Raw genomic sequence first — 17,427 nt, 5'->3', positions numbered from 1 at the left:
TAAAGCATCGTTTTTTGCCTTGTTTTTTACGTTTTTTTTACGGTGTTCACTGAAGGAGTTAACTAGTGGGACAGTTTTATAGGTAGGGTCGTTATGGATGTGGCGATACCAAATATGTGTACTTTTATTTATTTTTTTACACAAATAAATATATTTGTTGGATTAATATTTTTTCTTTTCTTTTTCTCTGTTTTGTGATTTTTTAAAAAAATATTTTTAGAATTTTTATTAAATGTTTTATTATTTTTTTACATTGTCCCAGGGTGGGACATCATTATGAAACTGTCAGATCACTGATCTGATGCTCTGCGCTGCAGAGCATTAGAGCCACGTCTGACAGGCAGGAAGGAGGTGTCTCAGCTCCTGCTCTCTGAGGACCCCGTGGCCATCTTGGGACCAGGGTCACCATGGAGACCATCAACACAGCGCGATCACATTGCATTGTGTTGATGGGATCACAGAGGTAGCCCACTCCCTCAGCAATGCCCTGAGATGTCGCTGTCACTACTGACAGCAGCATCACAGGGATTAAACACCAGCGATCGGCTAGCACCGATCGTGGGCGGTGCTGCGGGGTGTCAGCTCTCACACAGAGCTGACACCAGCATATGATCGCGGCGGCACTCAGCGTGAGCCCGCCTGTTCAACGCGCCGTACATGTACTGCTCTTTGCGGGAACGCAGCTCCCGCAGAGCAGTACATGAACAGCGCATGTCGGGAAGGGGTTAAAAACTGATTATCTGAATCCTGCTAAGCTCTATGTAGAAACAGGAAGTCTCTTTTCACTGCATGAATCATCCCCCTTTTCCCCCAGCTGCTCCTTCCTGCCCCTGCCAGGGACTTTTGCAGTGATGACTCATGCAAGGTAAATAGACTTCCTGTTTCTACATAGCACTTAGAAGGATTCAGCTTGTCTGTTTTTAACAATATAATGTCACAGACCTAATGAAAAAAATAAGAATTAACTGGGTAGAAGGGCAAAATGAGCAATTGTAAATACAAGCCCTTTCTTGGAGCTGCTAGATGCTGTTAGCCATGATTTATTTATGATGACTACAGTTTATTAAGAGGATAAAAATATTGATGGGAGAGCTTCTTTAAAAACTAGTTCTATGCAATGCTTTGTTTTTTATTTCTGTGACAGTTTAAAAGTCCTAAATGAAAAATAAAAAAAACTAAAGCAGCTATGGTTGTTTCTAAATTAAGTTAATTAGTCCAAAGTTTATTTGGAAATTTTTTATCCTAACTTGTAGACTGGAATAGATGTGTTGCTATCTGTTAGGAGGGCGGTTGCAAACAACTTTAATAAATGGAACGCAACCGACCCCGGAGTCCGCAATGCAGCCTGGTGGACTGCTGCCGAACACTTTCCGGGTGGAAAGGAAAGTGACAAACTTAAATGTTAAACCCTTCCGTGTTTCTGCAGACAGGAACGGGTATAGCAGTTCGCTCTATCTCCGTTAACTGCACGGGAGAATAGCGTCCGGGATAGCACCTACTTAACTGATAAACCACTCCGTGATAAAGCACACGGAGCGGATTTCAGCGGTTCACACAATCTCCAAGAACCGCAGGGAGACGTGCGACAGGGGGAAAAGCAGTAGCCCTTTCTTCGATACAGGCGCTACGCAGTAGGAGTTGGTGCTAAGATGTGTGTGTGACTCACGCAGACGGGTACGTGCCCTCTGCCGGCATGCTACCGGACAGAGGAGTATTTCTCCACGTGGTTCACGGGTGTCTACAGGGAGTAGGATGTCTGCAGGCTGCTCGTGGTGTAAGTCGACCCGCTCTGACAGAGCCAGACTGCAAGGCGAAGCTACCTGCCTACTTTCACTAAACTGCCTACTTTCACTTGACCTGCCTGAGGAAACTACACGTGGAGCACAGTCATCCACACAACAGCATCATGCTCAATGATCCGAGCGCGCCGCCATGTTTGTTGGCGGGCCTTTTAAAGACTAAGCCCTGCCCACCGACGCGCCATTGATGACATTACCCGTGGACCAATCAGGTGGTGCCAGGTCACCGGGTCAGGTGGGTGCCAAACCACCAATCACGATCCGCCAGGTCACGGGCATGCTCAGTACGGCGAAACCTGAACTTAAACTCCAAGCACCCTGTCTCCCTCTGCAACCTATGCTTAACCTTGCTAGGTGCCAATACATGGGAGACAATCTGTATGTCTCGTGGACCAGCTTGGCGTTGGGGCTGAAGATGATGCTGAGCAGCATCAGCCCCAGCTGGACTAAAATGGGAGACCACAGAAGGTCCTGGACCCATTTCAAATCCAGAACCAGACCAACGCCTAACAGCTATCCATGTACTATTATTTTACTTGGATAACTCATTGAGTTAAATGTTGCATTTGTTAAAATTAGAAAAAGGTGCTTCTACAAATATTTCTCTTTTCTTGCTGACATGACAAACACATAAACAGGAAATCTGCAAGCATTAAATTGTAATAAAGTAAATTAGAAGGCTTAGAGGTGATTTCTAGGCACATGAAGCTTCCTGTCCCTGTGATATAGAACCATAAACATTTAATATTTTGTTGTCTGACACTGTATTATTAAGATATTCTTCCCTAGAAAAAAATGATTGTAGGAAAGAATATAGAAGTGAATAGTTCACCATAGGAACATAGAACATTTTCCTCATATAAAATCCCCACCCCAAAAACTTGCTTTATTCCAAATGAATTCAGAGTTATACACGGGTACAGTAATCAAACATACACATTTGCATAGATTGTGCAGCGTTAAAGAGCAATGTGCATGACCATGGATCACAATCACATTTTTTTCTGTATCGCTGAACTTTCAAACAGTGTTATAAAACTTTGCACACATGCACATCAAAAGTTGCAATTGAATAGCAAAATGTGGACATACTATTGTCAAATACTGCAGGCAGAATTGTGAATCCTATAATATGTTTAAACTAGTATTCATAGAATATTCCACAATTCCTATTAGTAAAAAGTAATTTCTAGAGAAAAGTAATGCATCTTTAACTGAATCAAAAGGTAAATATCGACACTAATTAATTAACTACAGAAAGAGAGCCTTGTAATCCCCATTAACAAGAGCTTTCATCTTTTTAATATTTCTACATTTTAAACCTTGCATTACATGTAATTTCCCTACTTGCAAAGTAAAGCCAATTAATAAGTAAAAGTTAATGTCAGATCTAATGCTGTTGTTTTTTTAATCTTTTCAATATTTGTTTTTGAAGTTTCATGCAGCCAACTTAAAAGACTTCACAGTAATGTACTAATGAGCTTCATTCACATAATATAAAAAATGAAAAGAAAATATATCGAATTTACGTAATGTCAAGTGAGAATTCTTGCTTTTAGACAATTACTTACATTTCAAATTATTGTTACCTTTGTAAGATCACCACAAATCTTTACAAAATGAAGAGCATCAAATTTCATTTTTATTACATGTAGAAAAGTTAAGAAAAAAACATTTTTTTCTTTATTTCTCCAATATGTAAATCCAGTGTGAATGAAACCTTGAACTTATGTTTTTCTATTATAGATGCTAAATAATGACAATTCCACTACAACACTTAGCAACTTGGCCTCTTGCTAGAACATAGTTTGGCAAAATTGGCAAAAACATTTTCTGGTTTGCAATCAGTGGTGATATTAAATGTATAGGATGAGACAAATATTTTCAAGCTTACGCACAGAAAATTGCGAAACTGGACAGGCAGTAAGATATATAGTTTAAAATGTGATGAATTATCATCATATCACTTTCAGTAAAAGTACAGTAAACAGATTTCCACCAGCAACTAAGCCATTTCATGGCCAGTGTCGCAAAGAAGATACATTACTTCTCCGCTATTTTTTTTTTATTCATTCACACTTCTTATTTTTAATTCATTAATTTATTCATTTATTAATTAATTCATTCATTCACTATCATTTATTTTCTTTGTTAGACTTTATAACTTTAAGTGTAACTTAAAGAGTACCTATCACAAATCTGGAGATGCCCTTTGTATTTAATAAAATTGTGGGCAACACCACACTCATTATATTATTAAATATACAGTACAGACCAAAAGTTTGGACACACCTTCTCATTTAAAGATTTTTCTGTATTTTCATGACTATGAAAATTGTTTGTTCACACTGAAGGCATCAAAATATGAATTTACACATGTGGAATTATATACTTATCAAACAATGTGAAACAACTGAAAATATGTCTTATAATCTAGGTTCTTCAAAGTAGCCACCTTTTGCTTTGATGACTGCTTTGCACACTCTTGGCATTCTCTTGATGAGCTTCAAGAGGTAGTCACCGGAATGGTCTTCAAACAATCTTGATGGAGTTCCCAGAGATGCTTAGCATTTGTTGGCCCTTTTGCCTTCACTCTGCGGTCCAGCTTACCCTAAACCATCTCAATTGGGTTCAGGTCTGGTGACTGTGGAGGCCAGGTCATCTGGCGCAGCACCCCATCACTATCCTTCTTGGTAAAATAGCACTTACACAGCCTGGAGGTGTGTTAGGGGTCATTGTCCTGTTGAAAAGTAAATGGTGGTCCAACTAAGTGCAAACTGGATGGAATAGCATGCCGCTGCAAGATGCTGTGGTAGCCATGCTGGTTCAGTATGCCTTCAAGTTTGAATAATTCCCCAACAGTGTCACCTGAAAAGCACCCCCACACCATCACACCTCCTCCTCCATGCTTCACGGTGGGAATCATGCATGTAGAGTCCATCCGTTCACCATTTCTGCATCGCACAAAGACACGGTGGTTGGAACCATAGATCTCAAATTTGGACTCATCAGACCAAAGCACAGATTTCCACTGGTCTAATGTCCATTCCTTGTGTTCTTTAGCCCAAACTAGTCTCTTCTGCTTGTTGCCTGTCCTTAGCAGTGGTTTCCTAGCAGCTATTTTACCATGAAGGCCTAGTGCACAAAGTCTCCTCTTAACTGTTGTTGTAGAGATGTGTCTGCTGCTAGAACTCTGTGTGGCATTGACCAGGTCTCTAATCTGAGCTGCTGTTAACCTGAGATTTCTGAGGCTGGTGACTTGGATAAACTTATCCTCAGAAGCAGAGGTGACCCTTGGTCTTCCTTTCCTGGGGCGGTACTCATTTGAGCCAGTTTCTTTGTAGCGCTTTATGGTTTTTGCAACTGCACTTGGGGACACTTTCAAAGTTTGCCCAATTTTTCGGACTGACTGACCTTCATTTCATAAAGTAATGATGGCCACACATTTTTCTTTACTTAGCTGCTTTTTTCTTGCCATAATACAAATTCTAACAGCCTATTCAGTAGGACTATCAGATGTGTTTCCACCTGACTTCTGCACAACACAACTGATGGTCTCAACCCCATTTATAAGGCAAGAAATCCCACTTATTAAACCTGACAGGGCACACCTGTGAAGTGAAAACCATTTCCGGTAACTACCTCTTGAAGCTCATCAAGAGAATGCCAAGAGTATGCAAAGCAGTCATCAAAGCAAAAGGTGGCTACTTTGAAGAACCTAGAATATAAGACATATTTCCAGTTGTTTCATACTTTTTTGTTAAGTATATAATTCCACATGTGTTAATTCATAGTTTTGTTGCCTTCAGTGTGAATGTAAAATTTTCAAAGTTATGAAAATACAGAAAAATCTTTAAATGAGTAGGTGTGTCCAAACTTTTGGTCTGTACTGTATGTTAGAGTAAAAAGCACTCATAAGTGCTCCTAATGACTCTTGAAAGGGCCAAGTTTTCTACCAAAGCCATGCCCGAACTTCCAGGTTGTGAGATCTCAGCAATCCAAGCAGAACTCCACAGCCCTCTGCAGCCACTCTTGCAATGAAAGAGCAAGATTTCACGTGATCTTGCTCTTTGCACAAATCCAGTACTAACATGCTATTTTTCGCTGTTACCGATCAGTAATATCATTAATGCAATTGTCGTTTAGTAATAGTTTAGTAAAGTATATTGAAGCACTGAATTAGTGTAAATAGCACTTTTATGTGGAAATGGCCATGGAGGATTATAGGATCCAACTTGGCATGTCAGGAAACCCACAACCCAGAAAGTCCAGCCCATCGTTGCAAGAAAGTCAGATTATTTCGGGTGAATAAGGTGCACTGATGAGCTCTTTTGACACATAATTAATTTACCAGTCTGGAATTGCCCACTCTTTAAACAAAAAGGCAGCCTCAGATTGGTGATAGGTACTCTATAAGACCTAGGTGCTACAGAAGACATCAGTATTTCTGACCTGTTATGTACAATGTCCTGTTTTACCCTCTCTACACCTCAGTAAAAACTATCTTTGTTGTAAAAGAAGAAAGTGGAGCTTTACATCAGGCACTGTCAGCAATATAAACCAAATACAGACAATACTTCTTGGTCTTCAGTCTTTATTTGTGCTCAAAAAGATGCTTTTTGTTGTAGTTCTTCATGTGTATAACTAAAGGACTATGTCTGAGTCGAAAACACATTTTTCAATTGCATAAATTAGAACTTAAAAGCGAATGTGTCTTTTTGATTTTTCGCATTAATAAATATTAATTATACATTCATTTGTTTTAAAAACGATATAAAACATCATGTTTAACCCCATTCTGACATAGGACCTAATAATATGTACTTGCGCCCTGAGACTTAAGGCCCAGGTACGTATTATTATTCTGATTGTAACAGCTGACACCCAGTACTACGTGCCAGGAATGGTCCCGCATCGCTCCCGACACCTTAACCCCCGAAATGCTGTGATCGAAGCCGAAGCAGAGGTAAAAGCGCCCCTCTTACCTTGGATTGGAGACCTCGTGCTTTCAGCACAGGGTCCCGATCGTTGCCATTTTGACTCAATGTCATCATGGCGACATCCGGGTCACCGGGCATCAGAAAGTTAGATAGATTATGCACAGTGCACGATCTATCTATCTTGTGTCTGCAGGGCTGACTGTCTGCATAGCACAGTGGATGCTGCTGCATCCCTATGCTATGCAAGCGATTAGCCTGCAAAAAAATGAATGTCCCACAGTGGTACAAAGTGTAAAAACATCAAAGTGTCAGAAAGAAAAAAAAACTTAAAAAAATATAAAAAAAAAAAAATAAATAATCCAAAAAAAGAAAAATATAAAGTACCCATAAATAAATATTATTATGAAAAAAAAACAAAAAAACAATTAAAGTACACATGTTTGGTATCACCGCATCCGGAACGACCTCACCTATAAAACTGTCCCACTAGTTAACCCCTTTAGTGTACACCATAAAAAAAAAAAAAAGAAAAGCAAAAAATGATTCCTTATCATCATACCACCAAACAAAAAATGGAATAAAGCGCAATCAAAAAGACAAATGTAAATAAAAATGGTACTGCTGAAAACTACATCATGTCCCGCAAAAACAAGCCGCAATACAGCTCCATCAGCTGGAAAATAAAAAAGGTGTAGCTCCCAGAATAAAGTGATGCAAACGATTTTTTTTCCACAAAATAGTTTTTATTGTGCAAAAGCACCAAAAATTAAAAAAAATATAAATGTAGTATCACTGTTAACGTACTGCCCCAAAGAATAACCCTGCCTTACCAATTTTACTACACTACGTACGGCATTAAAAAAATCTAAAAAAACAATTCCTGAATTGTTGGTTTTTGTTTATTTTGCCTCCCAAGAATTGGAATTTGAAAGCGATCAAAAAATGTCAAATGGTACCAATAAAAACGGCAACTTGTCCTGCAAAAAACAAGCACTTACATGACTCTGTCAGCCGAAATATGGAAAAATGAATGAAAAAACTAGTCTTTGCAAACAAAGAGTCTTTTAGTGTGTGACAGCTGCCAATCATAAAAACCTGATATGAATCTGGTATCTCTGTAATCGAACAGACCGAAAGAATTAATTTGTCTAGTCACTTATACCGCATGAGGAATGAAATAAAAAATAAACTCTAGGGTTAGGGTTGTGTTAGGGTTAGGGTTGTGTTAGGGTTGTGTTAGGATTGGAGTTGTATTAGGTTTGGGGTTAGGGTTGTGTTGTGGGTTGGGATTTATTCAAAAGTAAAGAAAAAAAATGATGACGATATGGCGACTAGTGTTGAGAGCAAATGCTTGCTTCTTGAGTTTGCATTGGGTGCTCGAGTGACATGCTCGAGTCCCACCCCATATGTTTTGCAGCTGTTATACAGCACAAAAAAACTTGCGGGGATTGCCTGCCATGCTCGAGCAATCCACGCATGTTTTTTTTCGGTGTCTAACAACAGTACAACATGCGGGGTGGGGACTCAAGCATGTCACTCAAGCACCCACGATACATGATGAATACCTGAGTAGAGATGAGCGGTGTTCGACTCGAACTGTTCGCCAATCTTAAATTCGAACTGTTTTGGGCGGTGTTCGAGCCGTTAGGCGAAAACGAACAATTTGAAAAAAATTCGGCTGTTCGAATTTATGTTCAATAACTGTTCGTGCACCAAAATCATAACTGGATTTTTTCTCAGTAATGCTGAAAATTAATGTTAATACGCAGTTTGAGTGTACAGCAGGGCGGGGGGAGGGGCAGGGGATGGATCTCTGCATAAATAATGAAGATCTCCATTTTTTTTCTCTTTCCCGCATTTACAGTGGGGAGGTGCAATCTGTCAGCCTATCAGCAGCGCACACACGGAGCGAAGTGCTTTTTTTCACACAAGCAAGGGCATGTGTCATTGGCATTGTATGTCACATGTCCTTGCCCTATAAGACCAAGCCATTTTCCACGTAGCCACCATTTTCTCACTGCTGCAGCTGCGTGTTAGACGGCACCGCTGTTGCTGTGTGCGCTATAGTTTGAGTGCTAATTTCAAGCCAATTTTCGCACAAATCTACAGATAGCTTGGGAGTAGGGAATAGTTGTGATTGCAGTCCTTTTGAGGACTAGGTTACATCATTTCCTACGACTTTTATCAGGCAGGTCTGTGCTCTTAAATAGATAGGTTGGGAGTAAAGACTAATTGTAATTGCAGTCCTTTTGAGGGCTAGGTTAGATGAGTTCCTACCACTTTTACCAGGCAGGTCTGTGCTCTTTAATAGATAGGTTGGGAGTAAAGACTAATTGTAATTGCAGTCCTTTTGAGGGATATGTTACATCAGTTCCTATCACTTTTTGCCAGGCAGGTCTGTGTCAGTGCTGTGCAAGTTTTTTCACAGCATTTGGCTAAATCTAGCTAAGCAAATCCTTTTTGGCCTCTTGCAGTGTGTGTTAGTCAGGGAGTAGCCTATCTGTGTTGCAAGCTACACCACCTGTGTATAGAATACAAATTTTTTTACTGCACCTTGCCAAGTAAAACCTTTTGGGCATAGCATCATTCTATTAGTCCATCTATACTAACCTCCACCAGGTTGCAAATTCAAAATAATTTTTATCTGCATCTAGCTCTGAAAAAATATTTGGCTTGGGCTTGTAGCAGTGTGCGGGACTTGTTCTATTAGTCCATCTATACTAACCTCCACCAGCTTGCAAATTCAAAATAATTTTTATCTGCATCTAGCTCTGAAAAAATATTCGGGCTTGGGCTTGTAGCAGTGTGTGGGACTTGTTCTATTAGTCCATCCATATTAACCTCCACCAGGTTGCAAATTCAAAATAATTTTTATCTGCATCTAGCTCTGAAAAAATATTTGGCTTGGGCTTGTAGCAGTGTGTGGGACTTGTTCTATTAGTCCATCTATACTAACCTCCACCAGGTTGCAAATTCAAAATAATTTTTATCTGCATCTAGCACTGAAAAAATATTTCGGCTTGGGCTTGTAGCAGTGTGTGGGACTTGTTCTATTAGTCCATCCATACTAACCTCCACCAGGTTGCAAAATCTGCATAATTTTTATCTGCATCTAGTGTTAGAACTCTCCTGTTAGGTTTTTTTTAGTTTGCTGATCACATGACCATTTTTGCCTATTTAATCCGGCTCCGCCCTCCTTGTCTTGCTGGACTTCATTGTATTTACTACTCTTGAGCTAGCTTGGTGCTCTGTTGCCGTTCTCTGTTAGTTTTGCTAGGTCTTCTGACCTCTATGCTTTTTGTTGTGTGTTTGTCTTTGACTGCTACTATTTCTGCTAGGAGGTGTCCAACTTATCCCAGTCCCTAGTTCTTGTAGGGATCCCTCCCTCACATCTATAGGTCTTCGTTCAGACTAGCCGAGGACTTTAGCGGGTCTGATCGCAGGATCAGGTTCCCCGTTACATCGTAGGGATTTAGTTTAGTTCTATTGTAGGGACAGTTCTCCTGTCTTTCCTTGGTCCCTGTAGCAGATCATAACATCTAGCTCTGAAAAAATATTTGGGCTTGGGCTTGTAGCAGTGTGTGGGACTTGTTCTATTAGTCCATCTATACTAACCTCCACAAGGTTGCAAATTCAAAATAATTTTTATCTGCATCTAGCTCTGAAAAAATACTTCGGCTTGGGCTTGTAGCAGTGTGTGGGACTTGTTCTATTAGACCATCTATACTAACCTCCACCAGGTTGCAAATTCAAAATAATTTTTATCTGCATCTACCTCTGAAAAAATATTTGGCTTGGGCTTGTAGCAGTGTGTGGGACTTGTTCTATTAGTCCATTTATACTAACCTCCACCAGGTTGCAATTTCAATATAATTTTTATCTGCATCTAGCTCTGAAAAAATATTTGGGCTTGGGCTTGTAGAAGTGTGTGGGACTTGTTCTATTAGTCCATCCATACTAACCTCCACCAGGTTGCAAAATCTGCATAATTTTTATCTGCATCTAGCTCTGAAAAAATATTTGGGCTTGAGCTTGTAGCAGTGTGTGGTACTTGTTCTATTAGTCCATCTATACTAACCTCCACCAGGTTGCAAATTCAAAATAATTTTTAACTACATCTAGCTCTGAAAAAATATTTCGGCTTGGGCTTGTAGCAGTGTGTGGGACTTGTTCTATTAGTCCATCTATACTAACCTCCACCAGGTTGCAAATTCAAAATAATTTTTATCTGCATCTAACTCTGAAAAAATATTTGGGCCTGGACTTGCAGCAGTGTGTGGGACTTGTTCTATTAGTCCATCTATACTAAGCTCCTCCAGGTTGCAAATTCAAAATAATTTTTATCTGCATATAGCTCTGAAAAAATATTTGGCTTGGGCTTGTAGCAGTGTGTGGGACTTGTTCTATTAGTCCATCTATACTAACCTCCACCAGGTTGCAAATTCAAAATAATTTTTATCTGCATCTAGCTCTGAAAAAATATTTCGGCTTGGGCTTGTAGCAGTGTGTGGGACTTGTTCTATTAGTCCATCTATACTAACCTCCACAAGGTTGCAAATTCAAAATAATTTTTATCTGCATCTAGCTCTGAAAAAATATTTGGCTTGGGCTTGTAGCAGTGTGTGGGACTTGTTCAATTAGTCCATCTATACTAACCTCCACCAGGTTGCAAATTCAAAATAATTTTTATCTGCATATAGCTCTGAAAAAATATTTGGCTTGGGCTTGTAGCAGTGTGTGGGACTTGTTCTATTAGTCCATCTATACTAACCTCCACCAGGTTGCAAATTCAAAATAATTTTTATCTGCATCTAGCTCTGAAAAAATATTTCGGCTTGGGCTTGTAGCAGTGTGTGGGACTTGTTCTATTAGTCCATCTATACTAACCTCCACAAGGTTGCAAATTCAAAATAATTTTTATCTGCATCTAGCTCTGAAAAAATATTTGGCTTGGGCTTGTAGCAGTGTGTGGGACTTGTTCAATTAGTCCATCTATACTAACCTCCACCAGGTTGCAAATTCAAAATAATTTTTATCTGCATCTAGCACTGAAAAAATATTTCGGCTTGGGCTTGTAGCAGTGTGTGGGACTTGTTCTATTAGTCCATCCATACTAACCTCCACCAGGTTGCAAAATCTGCATAATTTTTATCTGCATCTAGTGTTAGAACTCTCCTGTTAGGTTTTTTTTAGTTTGCTGGTCACATGACCATTTTTGCCTATTTAATCCGGCTCCGCCCTCCTGGTCTTGCTGGACTTCATTGTATTTACTACTCTTGAGCTAGCTTGGTGCTCTGTTGCCGTTCTCTGTTAGTTTTGCTAGGTCTTCTGACCTCTATGCTTTTTGTTGTGTGTTTGTCTTTGACTGCTGCTATTTCTGCTATGAGGTGTCCAACTTATCCCAGTCCCTAGTTCTTGTAGGGATTAGTGTTGAGCCATCCCCGTAGTGTTCGGGTTCGGTTCGGTTCGTCGAACACCGGGATGTTCGAGGAACTGTTCGTCGAACTGTTCGTCGAACACCTTAGAACACCGTCGAACACCGTTAAAACCAATGGCAGGCAAACAAAAACACATAGAAACACATAGAAAACACCTGCAAAGGTGTCCAAAAGCTGACAAACTGCTCAGAAGACACTCTCTTTAAAAAAGCCGGCCGGCAAATTCAGCAGCGGCATACACCGGTACCCGACAATTTAGACAAGAAGGAATAGAGCATCACACATAGATTAGATAGATAGAAACATGTCAGTCACACATATAAGAAGCACAGTGACAGTGTTGGTTACTGCACTTGTCATTTAGTGTAAAGGATTTATTAAAAAAAATATTAGTGTTTTCATGCACCGTCTCTTTAAAAAAGCCGGCCGGCAATTCAGCATCTGTACCCGACAATTTAGAACAGAAAGAATAGAGCTTCACACATAGATTAGATAGATAGAAACATGTCAGTCACATATATAATAAGTACAGTGATAGTGTTGCTTACTGTACTTGTCATTTAGTGTAAAGGATTTATTTAAAAAAATAATAGTGTTTTCATGCACTGTCTCTTTAAAAAAGCCGGCCGGCAATTCAGCAGCGGTACCCGACAATTTAGAACAGAAAGATAGAGCATCACACATAGATTAGATAGATAGAAACATGTCAGTCACATATATATGAAGTACAGTGATAGTGTTGGTTACTGTACTTGTCATTTAGTATTAAAATAAAGGATTTATTATTAAAAAAATTGGCGTGGGGTTCCCCTTAATTTTAGGCTCTAGCGGAGGTTAAGCAGACGGCTGGGGCAGATGTTTGAAGCCTGGGAAGGGGGTAATACCCACGGAGCTTCCCAGGCTACTAATATCAGCCTCCAGCTGAATACATAGCCTTTACTAGCTATTAAAATGGGGGACCCCCCAAAAAAAATGACGTGGGGTCCCCCCTAATTTAATAGCTAGCAAAGGCTAGGCAGACAGCTGGGGGCTGATATTAATAGCCCAGGAAGGGAGCCATGAATATTGGCCCCCTCCCAGGCTAGAAACACCAGCCGTCAGCCGCCCCAGAAATGGCGCATTCATAGGATGCGCCAATTCTGGCACTTAGCCTCGCTCTTCCACGCTGCCCTGGTGCGGTGGCAGGGGGTAATAGGGTTGGGGTTGATGTCAGCTTATAATGCCAGCTGACATCAAGCCCAGGTTAGTAATGGAGAGGCGTCTATAAGACACCCCCATTACTAACCCCATAGTCAAAGTTAAAAAAAACACAAACACCCAGAATAAAGTCCTTTAATTGAAATAAAGACACAATCCTTTATTGTTCTAAATTAAACCATACTTACCATCACGCCCATTCCAGCTGAAGCCAACGATCTCCTGCAATAAAAGAAAAATAATAAAGCAACCTCATCCTTACCTTTCCATGGTTCCCACGACAGCTTCAGCTCTGCTACATCGAGATGACAGGCTGGACCGCAGCAGAACGCTGCCATCCAGCCTGTCATCCCGCAGACACTGAGAAGCGCAGGCTTGCTTGCGCTGCTCAGCGTCTCTCTGTGACGACATCCAGATGAGCCGAGTTCATGTCCAATGAACTCGGCTCACCTCATGCACGTCACTGACAGCGTGGGAAAATTCTCACGCTGAAGCGCTGATTGCAGGAGAATTTTCCCACGCTGTCAGTGACGTGCAGGAGGTGAGCTGAGTTCATTGGACATGAGCTCACCTCATGCACATCACTGACAGCGTGGGAGTATTCTCCTGCACTCAGCACTTCAGCGTGAGAATTTTCCCACGCTGTCAGTGACGTGCATGAGGTGAGCCGAGTTCATTGGACATGACCTCGGCTCATCTGGATGCCGTCACAGCGAGACAGTGAGGAGCGCAAGCATGCCTGCGCTTCTCAGTGTCTGCGGGATGACAGACTGGATGGCAGCGTTCTGCTGCGGTCCAGCCAGTCATCTCGATGTAGCAGAGCTGAAGCTGTCGTGGGAACCATGGAAAGGTAAGGATGAGGTTGGTTTATTATTTTTCTTTTATTGCAGGAGATCGTTGGCTTCAGCTGGAATGGGTGTGATGGTAAGTATGGTTTAATTTAGAACAATAAAGAATTGTGTCTTTATTTCAATTAAAGGACTTTATTCTGGGTGTTGTGTTTTTTTTAAATACTTTACTAGAAATTCATGGCGGTCATGTCTAATACTGGCGTGACCCCATGAATTTTGGGCTTGGGGCCAGCTGATAATACCAAGCTGGCCCTAACCCCTTTATTACCCAGTGAGCCACCGCACCAGGGCCCTGGATGAGTTGGGTACAGCGCCAGAAGATGGCGCTTCTATGAACGCGCCATTTTCCGGGGTGGCTGCGGACTGCAATTTGTAGCGGGGGGGGGCCCAGAAAGCTTGGGCCTCCCTGCGCTGCAGATTCCAGCCCCCAGCTGCCTAGTTGTACCTGGCTGGACACAAAAATAGGGCGAAGCCCCACGTACTTTTTTTTTAATTATTTCATGAAATTCATGAAATAATTAAGAAAAAAAGGCCTTCCCTATATTGTTGTGTCCGGCCAGGTACAAATAGGCAGCTGGTGGTTGGGGGCAGCCCGTTCCTGCCTGCTGTACCTGGCTGGACACAAATATAGTGCGAAGCCCCACTTCAATTTTTTTTAATTATTTCATGAAATTCATGAAATAATTAAGAAAAAAAGGGCTTCCCTATATTGTTGTGTCCGGCCAGGTACAAATAGGCAGCTGGTGGATGGGGGCAGCCCGTTCCTGCCTGCTGTACCTGGCTGGACACAAATATAGTGCGAAGCCCCACTTCAATTTTTTTAAATTATTTCAGGAAATTCATGAAATAATTTAAAAAAAATTGACGTGGGGCTTCGCACTATATTTGTGTCCAGCCAGGTACAGCAGGCAGGAACGGGCTGCCCCCATCCACCAGCTGCCTATTTGTACCTGGCCGGACACAACAATATAGGGAAGCCCTTTTTTCTTAATTATTTCATGAAATAATTTAAAAAAAATTGACGTGGGGCTTCGCACTATATTTGTGTCCAGTCAGGTACAGCAGGCAGGAACGGGCTGCCCCCAACCACCAGCTGCCTATTTGTACCTGGCCGGACACAACAATATAGGGAAGCCCTTTTTTTCTTAATTATTTCATGAAATAATTTAAAGAAAATTGACGTGGGGCTTCGCCCTGTTTTTGTGTCCAGCCAGGTACAACTAGGCAGCTGGGGGCTGGAATCCGCAGCGCAGGGAGGCCCAAGCTTTCTGGGCCACCCCCGCTGCAAATTGCAGTCCGCAGCCACCCCGGAAAATGGCGCGTTCATAGAAGCGCCATCTTCTGGCGCTGTACCCAACTCATCCAGGGCCCTGATGCGGTGGCTCACTGGGTAATAAAGGGGTTAGGGCCAGCTTGGCATTATCAGCTGGCCCTAAGCCCGAAATTCATGGGGTCACGCCAATATTAGACATGACCACCATGAATTTCTAGTAAAGTATTTAAAAAAAAACACAATACCCAGAAAAAAGTCCTTTAATTGAAATAAACACACAATTCTTTATTGTTCTAAATTAAACCATACTTACCATCACGCCCATTCCAGCTGAAGCCAATGATCTCCTGCAATAAAAGAAAAATAATAAAGCAACATCATCCTTACCTTTCCATGGTTCCCATGACAGCTTCAGCTCTGCTACATCGAGATGACAGGCTGGACCGCAGCAGAACGCTGCCATCCTGCCTGTCATCCCGCAGACACTGAGAAGCGCAGGCTTGCTTGCGCTCCACAGTGTCTCTCTGTGAGGGCATCCAGATGAGCCGAGTTAATGTCCAATGAACTCGGCTCACCTCATGCACGTCACTGACAGCGTGGGAAAATTCTCCTGCACTCACCGCTTCAGCGTGGGAGAATTCTCACACTGAAGCGCTGAGTGCAGGAGAATTCTCCCACGCTGTCAGTGACGTGCAGGAGGTGAGCTGAGTTCATTGGACATGAGCTCACCTTATGCACGTCACTGACAGCGTGGGAAAATTCTCCTGCACTCAGCGCTTCAGCGGGAGAATTCTCACGCTGAAGCACTGAGTGCAGGAGAATTCTCCCACGCTGTCAGTGACGTGCAGGAGGTGAGCTGAGTTCATTGGACATGAACTCGGCTCATCTGGATGTCGTCACAGAGAGACGCTGAGCAGCGCAAGTAAGCCTGCGCTTCTCAGTGTCTGCGGGATGAGAGGCTGGATGGCAGCGTTCTGCTGCGGTCCAGCCTGTCATCTCGATGTAGCAGAGCTGAAGCTGTCGTGGGAACCATGGAAAGGTAAGGATGAGGTTGCTTTATTATTTTTCTTTTATTGCAGGAGATCGTTGGCTTCAGCTGGAATGGGCGTGACGGTAAGTATGGTTTAATTTAGAACAATAAAGGATTGTGTCTTTATTTCAATTAAAGGACTTTATTCTGGGTGTTTGTGTTTTTTTTAACTTTGACTATGGGGTTAGTAATGGGGGTGTCTTATAGACGCCTCTCCATTACTAACCTGGGCTTGATGTCAGCTGGCATTATAAGCTGACATCAACCCCAACCCTATTACCCCCTGCCACCGCACCAGGGCAGCGTGGAAGAGCGAGGCTAAGTGCCAGAATTGGCGCATCCTATGAATGCGCCATTTCTGGGGCGGCTGACGGCTGGTGTTTCTAGCCTGGGAGGGGGCCAATATTCATGGCTCCCTTCCTGGGCTATTAATATCAGCCCCCAGCTGTCTGCCTAGCCTTTGCTAGCTATTAAATTAGGGGGGACCCCACGTCATTTTTTTTGGGGGGTCCCCCATTTTAATAGCTAGTAAAGGCTATGTATTCAGCTGGGGGCTGATATTAGTAGCCTGGGAAGCTCCGTGGGTATTACCCCCTTCCCAGGCTTCAAACATCTGCCCCAGCCGTCTGCTTAACCTCCGCTAGAGCCTAAAATTAAGGGGAACCCCACGCCATTTTTTTTAATAATAAATCCTTTATTTTAATACTAAATGACAAGTACAGTAACCAACACTATCACTGTACTTCATATATATGTGACTGACATGTTTCTATCTATCTAATCTATGTGTGAAGCTCTATTCTGTCTGTTATAAATTGTCGGGTACCGCTGCTGAATTGCCGGCCGGCTTTTTTAAAGAGACGGTGCATGAAAACACTATTATTTTTTTTGATAAATCC

Source organism: Phyllobates terribilis, unplaced genomic scaffold, assembly GCF_046119375.1.
Source record: "Phyllobates terribilis strain yellow unplaced genomic scaffold, ASM4611937v1 Scaffold_1__5_contigs__length_1240528914, whole genome shotgun sequence".
Taxonomy (NCBI): Eukaryota; Metazoa; Chordata; class Amphibia; order Anura; family Dendrobatidae; genus Phyllobates; species Phyllobates terribilis.
The sequence above is the reverse complement of the archived record's forward strand: the minus strand, read 5'-3'. Positions refer to the sequence as shown.